The 7,610-nt window shown below is 41.1% G+C and overlaps 1 protein-coding gene across 1 annotated transcript in view; it reads left to right on the top strand.

The window, feature by feature from the left end:
* The first annotated feature begins 201 nt into the window (after positions 1-201).
* The window catches only part of LOC110522439 (kelch-like protein 29), a 383,495-nt gene continuing 376,086 nt past the window's right edge, over positions 202-7,610 (top strand). Inside the window, exon 1 of the mRNA XM_036976046.1 lies at positions 202-477. The gene's annotated coding sequence lies outside the window, so the exon portion shown is untranslated. The remainder of the gene's footprint in view (positions 478-7,610) is intronic.

The raw sequence follows: 7,610 nt of genomic DNA, 5'->3' as shown, positions 1-7,610 counted from the left end.
CTTTTTAGTGAACACCGCAGTAAATAAAGCTACCAAGATGCAGTCTTTCCAAGATGTAAGTTTATGTAGTTCTATACAAAGACAAGTGAGAGGCGCTGTAGGGCTCTGTAGAAAGCCAAAGCAAAAGGGGAGGAGCGGTATCGGGGAGTAAAGTAGCCACACGGTGTGTCTGTCCCACCAGGCATTCGCTCGAATCTAACCAACCGACGCTGAGTAGGGATCGGATAAAGACGCGTTCTGTGGCATCTGCCAAAACTCCCGACCACTCCGCTCACAATTGTCAACGGAGAGACAGTAGCCCGCAAACAGCGGACACCTGACAGGCAGCAGAAGGGCTAAAGCAAGAGGCAACATAATACATTTAGCCGTAAAATGCAACAGTCTTTGTTGGATTAAAACATCATTCAAAGATAAGCGTCGTATAGGCAGTGAAACAAGGACGAACGCCGGTGCTGAAGCTCAACTGCGACTAGGGAGGTAAGGATAAACTGCGTGTCAGGGCACGAAAGACTATAGGCCTACTTTATGCATTTTTTATGTGGTCCGTGTCAGGCTGAGTTTAGGCTACGCTTTACGCAGGACCTGTCTCATTATGAGAATGTCCCGTGCTTTGCCTGAATGTGTGTGAAGGTTAATCTGTGCCACCCCTTGCTGAGCTAAATAATCTAAGCAAATGGGCGCTGCGGCTCTCATGTTGTGCGATCCCTTCTAGCCATGACCCTCTGCTAGATAACTTCCTGCTAGGGCTTATAACTGGGGTCAGTGTGACATTGTTGTTGGCTGGGGCATCGGCTGGATGTGCATTTTTTTTTAAACAATTTAACTCCTAGGTATTGTCGGAATAATAGAAAGCCCAAGCTAGGTCCATGTTGAAGTGGTAGATAAGGTTCTGAACCCTAGATTCTGGTTCTGAGAATGGCTACAGCTAGAACGAGTATTGTTATCTTTATGGTTTATTCTTGCCTAACCTAAATTAGCAGGCGTAAAAGATGCGCCTGAGCAGCGCGGTTCTTTCTTTCAGGTCCTGATGATATAATAGAAATTGTCCAGGGAGGTTCTCTTCTACACTGTTCAACCAATCCAGTAAATGTGGAGGAGGAGTTAGAATGGAGTGCGGCCTTGTTAACGTCCAAAAGCAGAAGTCAGGTCACAGGCTCTTCTTCCATTTCCCCAATAAAAAGGATGGGGTTATTTTTCCCCAAACGTTCTTGTGCACATCCTCTCCTGTTCACCCTGGGGGTAGACATGACATAGTAAAAGTAAATCTGTTTCCCATTTAGTATGATATGATGTGTTCATTTGCAGGTGTCCATCACCCATTTCATATGATAAATTGCAATTTGGTATGCAAATGTTAGCTAGGTGGCTAACATTACCTCGGTTTGGGGTTAAGATTTGGGTTAGGGGAAGGGTTAGCCAACATGGTAGTTAAGTAGTTGCTAATTAACAAAAATGATAAAGTTGAATAATGTGAACAAATAACCTTTGATTTGCATCCTCCAACTAAACTACCTCCTTTTGTTTTTGGCTTAAGTAACCTTCTGTCTTATTTAACCATAAAACTTAACATATACGAATTTGAATGTCAGATTTACATTTACTATGTTACGTCTAGTCTTTGAGGTCAGGCTGGTCTCTTAGTTGCTGTCACTAGCAGCATTATGTTTGCTATGTAGCAAGGCCATGTATTACAATACTGTCTGAGATATTGAATAGATACAAAACGCATCACCAGGCTCGTCCACTATGTAGGCTAAACAATGCTGTGAATCCTCATTTACATTATACAGTTGGTGTATATTAGTCTCTCTGTACATATTAGAGATGGATATTGATGCGTCACAGAAGTAATCCCTGCACAATCTCTTCACAGCACACTGCCAGCAGTAGCCTAATTCATTAGCCCAAATGTGCATGGACCATTAAACACATGTTACAAGATAACTCTTAAGATGCCAAGCAGCATTTTGGACAACCATTGTTTATGAAACTGACTGAAAAATGAAGTACACTAGTTGGCTGTTAATGTGGTATACATTAACATACTGACACCTGCAACTAAACTTTATTATAACCCATGTACTATAGCAGTAACACACCAGTACTGAACTGCATGTGCTTTGAAAAACAAAGTATTTTATTTCTTACTCTTCAACTCACAATCTACTCAGAAACAGACCTAGCTGTTCATCAAACACAAATGCACTATATTAGCAACATATAGTGTGTTGCTAGTCTCCTATACATTCTGAGGTGGACGTAACCAGGTCAGTATTGTAAAAGGCAATTGTTCTCAATGACTAAAAGCCCCCTTCTCAGGTGTTTATTAAGGTACGATACGCTGGGGTGGGACACTCCCATGGTCAACATTACATTGGTAAAGCTAGCATGTAATGTGAATCAAGCCTGGGATTAAGGGCTTTTATAGCAGTCATCTCAGAAGAGGCAGGGGGATCTGGAGTCGATGAGGTGAGACAATGCATTTGTCTCAGAGCTGTGCTCATTTAACAGGGGCTTCTCACCTCAGTTTAATATAGGGGCAGGATTGGCACTACATATTTACAATAACTAGCCTTTATGAAGGGGTAGAGCTGTGGTGGCAGAAAAGTAAGGGTGTGTGTGGGTATATGTTGGTAATTGAATCTTTTCAGGTTAATCCAGGAAGTGCACCATGAAGTGTGTCTGCCTCTCTGCAGTGATAAACATACATCACCATCAGGGAATTCTTAAAGTGTGTTGGGAATGCCTAGTTTAAATCTACTATATGATCTCTGAGACAGAGGCTTGTCTTGGCTCTGTGTTGGTTAGATTTTGGTCTCTGACAGAGCTGGACTGGTTGAACTTCTGTAGGACCTCGGATGAAACGCAGGCAGTCAATTCATGTGCAGTTCTTTCAGTTTGTAATACTAATACACTTGCAGTTGTAGGGCTTGTCATGACAAATGGTGTGTCCCTGCCAAAAAGTGTTACAATGGAATTCGATAAACTATTAGCGTCTGTTGCTATGTCAACGTGTGATGACCTAAATGACATTCTTTTCATCCACGCTATGCAAAGAAATCTGATTTCTGTGACAATTTAGCTTTTTAAACAAGTTTTGTTAAGCTAATAAGATGACAACATTACTTCAAACTACTTTTGGGTACTGTGTTAACATTTCAACAACATGAAATCAATGTCTTAAACATTGCTAGTTTAAGAAATAGCAAAGAAAATGTGTAATCTGCTTGACACGTTACAGATCAAAGTCAGCTAATTTCCACTCCATTCATATGCAAAAACTGAAATATCACATTTGCATAAGCATTCAGACCCTTTACTCAGTACTTTGTTGAAGCACCTTTGGCAGTGACTACAGTATCGTGTCTCCTTGGGTATGACGCTACAAGCTTGGCACACCTGTATTTGGGGAGTTTCTCCCATTTCTTCTCTGCAGATCCTCAAGCTCTGTCAGGTTGGATGGGGAGTGTTGCTGCACAGCTATTTTCAGGTCTCTCCAGAGATGTTCGCTCCGGTTCAATTCCGGGCTCTGGCTGGGCCCCTCAAGGACATTGAGACTTGTCCTGAAGCCACTCCTGCATTGTCTTGGCCGTGTGCTTAGGGTCGTTGTCCTATTGGAAGGTGAACCTTCGCTCCAGTCTGAGGTCCTGAGTAGGTTTTCATCAAGGATCCCTCTGTACTTTGCTCTGTTCATCTTTGCCTCAATCCTGACTAGTCTCCCAGTCTCTGCCGCTAAAAAAAACCCATCACCACAACATGCTGCTACCACCATACTTCACCATAGGGATGGTGTTGCTTGGCATTCTGGCCAAAGAGTTCAATCTTGGTTTCATCAGACCAGAGAATATCTTGTTTCTCATGGTCTGAGAGTCTTTGTGCCTTTTGGCAAACTTCAAGAGGGCTGTCATGTGCCTTTTACTGAGAGGTGGCTTCTGTCTGGCCACTCTACCATAAAGGCCTGATTGGTGGAGTGCTGCAGAGATGGTTGTCCTTCTAGAAGTTTCTCCCATTTCCACAGAGAAACTCTAGAGCTCTGTCAGTGACCATCGGATTCTTGGTCACCTTCCTGACCTAGGCCCTTCTTCCCCGATTGCTCAGTATGGCCCTGCATAATCTTTTTTTTGTGTTTTTTTTGTACCCTTCCCCAGATTTGTGCCTTCGACACAATCCTGTCTAGGAGCTCAACAGACAATTCCTTCAACCTCATGGCTTGTTTTTTTTAGTCTGACATACACTGTCAACTGTGGGACCTTATTTAGACAGGCGTGTGTGCGCCTTTCCAAATCATGTCCAATCAAGTTGTAGAAACATCAAGGATTATCAATGGAAACAGGATGCTGAATGGCGCAGCGGTCTGTGGTAGAGCACCTCAGTGCTAGAGACATCAGTACAGACCCTGGTTCGATTCCAGGTTGTTTCACAACCGGCCGTGATTGTGAGTCCTATAGGGCGACGCACAATTGGCCCAGCGTCGTTATGGTTTGGCCAGGGTAGACCGTCATTGAAACTAAGAATTTGTTCTTAACTGACTTGCCTAGTTAAATAAATAAAATCCATTGAGTCTCATAGCAAAGGTTCTGAATATTTATGTAAATACGTTTTTTTTTTTTTTCTTTGGGGTATTGTGTGTAGATTGCTGAGTTTCTTTTTTTTAATCCGTTTTAGAATAAGGCGGTAAAGTAACAAAGTGGAAAAAGTCAAGGGGTCTGAATATTTTCAGAAGGCTCTGCATCTCTTTTAATGTGTTTTAAAAAAGTAACTTTATTTTTTATTTTTTGAAAGGTTTTTGTCATTGAGATAACATCTCTTTTCCAAGAGAGACCTGGTCCAATAGCAGCAGGAGGGAACAATGTTTCAGACAACAATTTATGTACACCAACACAACATGAAACAAAACTATAGAAACGCATACAGTACAACAATTACGTATTACTTAAAAAAAAACACGAATGTCAAACGCTACCAATGTGACTAGATCATCACATTTTAAAATGTTCAGGAGAGAATTCCTGGACTACAGAGCTGAGTAATTAAAACTATTTCTACAATGACCTGTTCTAATTTTTGGTACTGTTCAAAGCAAATGAGAATGGGACCGTAATTTATATTTATTTACTGACTTGATTAAAAAATAGCAGATAAAGTAGCAGTTTACCCAGTGTGGCCTTACAAATCAGTGTATACCAGTGTTTTAAGCCTACGCAAGGTCAATGATAACCAGGCAACGGCGCTGTTGAGATCAATGATGTGTGAGACGTTTTTGATTGGTAATGAACATGAGGGCCTCATGATATACTGAATCAAGTGCTCTCAGGGTTGTCTGCGTAAAACATCACAAAAATCTAAAACTGCCAGTAATGTACATTGTACCCGCTCCTTCCTGGCCTACAGTGAAAAACAAGCCTTATGCCGGTAATAAAAACCTATTCTCAGCTTGAGCTTCCTTATCAAGTTCTCTACATGAACAGTGAAGCTCAGCTTATCATCAACCCACACACCCAAATATTTATACACTTTGACTTGCTCTATAGTATGTCCATCCAATGTAGCAATGACATGATTAGTAACCGGTCTGGCATTTGAAAATGCCATGCATTTTGTTTTACCTGAATTCAGAACCAACTTCATACAGATTCTGTTGTATGATATTAAATGCTCTTTTGGGTATTTTAAAAGCTAAAGATGTGTATCTATTTTAGTTCCTAGTATACAACAATTAATCATTTGAAACAAACATATGTTCAAGGGATATATTTACAACAATGAACACCTTGTGAAACCTTGCAATATTTAAGATTCCTTTATTAAACTTTTATATTTTTTTGGTACAGGTGTCTAATTTATTTTTGCTGTTTTTCTTTGTACTCACATGGCAATCAGACTAAAATACAGAATTATGGTGGAATAGAGAAGTGGGTGGGAGTAATGTTAAAGGGAACAGGGTAGGCAAAAGATAAGCAATTACATCTTAATCAGGTATATAAATATACAGTTATTGAATTATTTACGTTTAAATATTTGATTAGACATGCAATGATGTTAAAGGCAGACAGAAACATTTTTTATGTCAGTGGGGTTGATGACTGAGTTAAGGGACAGTACCTGGAAAAGATGAGGTGAGTTGTGAGAAACTCTGGTGGTGTTATGACCACTGAGAGTCATACACCTTAACAGTACCTACCTGGCAGTGGAGGTTACTTAACGTGACCCAGTAGTCAATCTCAAGGCTAACCATGTGAAGAAACCCCTGTGCCAGTGTGGGTACTGCTGACAGCATGGTGATGGCACCCACCATGAGGAGGCCTTCCACTCCTGGATGCTACACCTGTAAATGAGCTTGCACATGATCATTTGTAAGATTGTCTAACCAGAAGTGTGACGGAGGTAGCTGGCCTTACCCAGCCCTGTTGGACACTAGTGACAGGAACCTCAACAGTGTCCAGTGCCTGGACTTACCTGTCCCTGTTAGTCTGACACACGCTACCTGTGAGAGAATGGATTAATGGACACCTGCTCTGCGAACATCTCATTCCAAAATCATGGGTATTAACTTCTAATGGGCAGAATTATCAATATTTAACTTTCATAAAATCAGAAGTGTAATACATCAAAATAAAGCTAAACTTCTTAATCCAGCCGCTGTGTCAGATTTCAAAAAGGCTTTATGGCGAAAGCACACCTTGCAATTACCTGAAGACAGCGCCCCGCATACAAGACCATGAAAAACATGTTTCAGCCAGGCAGGTGCGACACAAAAGTCTGAAATGGAGATGTAACTGGGACCTTTTGGAGTGACAACAGAAGATGATCAAAGGTAAGGCATTTTTTACATCACAAATGGTCCTTTTGTTCGATAATGTCCTTTTATATCCATAACTCAGTTTAGCTGGTGCGCTTCAGTCAATAATCCACCCAGTTTCCCTCCATCGGAATGCATACATAATGAATCCCAAACGTTACTAATAAACAAGTCAAACAACGTTTATAATCAAACCTTAGGTACCCTAATACGTAAATAAACGATCACATTTAAGGCGGAGAATCGTTAGTCTTTACCGGAGAAAAATACCAAAGAACGCGCTCTCATTCATGCGCTTATAATAGTGACAGCCATTGAAAATAGTGGTAGGCAGAATTTTTTTCTTCTAAAAATAAACAAACTGGGATGTTTTGTCCTCAGGGTTTTTCCTGCCATATCAGTTCTGTTATAATCACATACATTATTTTAACAGTTTTAGAATCTTTAGAGTTTTATATCCAAATCTACCATATGCATATCCTAGCTTCTGGGCCTGAGTAACAGGCAGTTTACTTTGGGCACCTTTTCATCCGGATGTGAAAATACTGCCCCTTACCCAAGATGTTAGTGTTGAGTTGGTCCTCCTGTTGCTGCTATAACAGCCTCCACTCTCCTGGGAAGGCTTTCCACTAGATGTTGGAACATTCCTGTAGGGACTTGGGGTTTAGGTCAGGGCTTTGTGCAGGCCAGTCAATTTCTTTCATACAGATCTCAACCAACCATTTCTGTATGGACCTCACTTTGTGCATGGGGGCATTGTCATGCTGAAACAGGAAAGGGCCCTCCCCAAATTGTTGTCACAAAGTTTTAG

This window comes from Oncorhynchus mykiss, chromosome 4 (assembly GCF_013265735.2).
Source record: "Oncorhynchus mykiss isolate Arlee chromosome 4, USDA_OmykA_1.1, whole genome shotgun sequence".
In the NCBI taxonomy this organism is placed as follows: domain Eukaryota; kingdom Metazoa; phylum Chordata; class Actinopteri; order Salmoniformes; family Salmonidae; genus Oncorhynchus; species Oncorhynchus mykiss.
The sequence above is the reverse complement of the archived record's forward strand: the minus strand, read 5'-3'. Positions and strand labels throughout refer to the sequence as shown.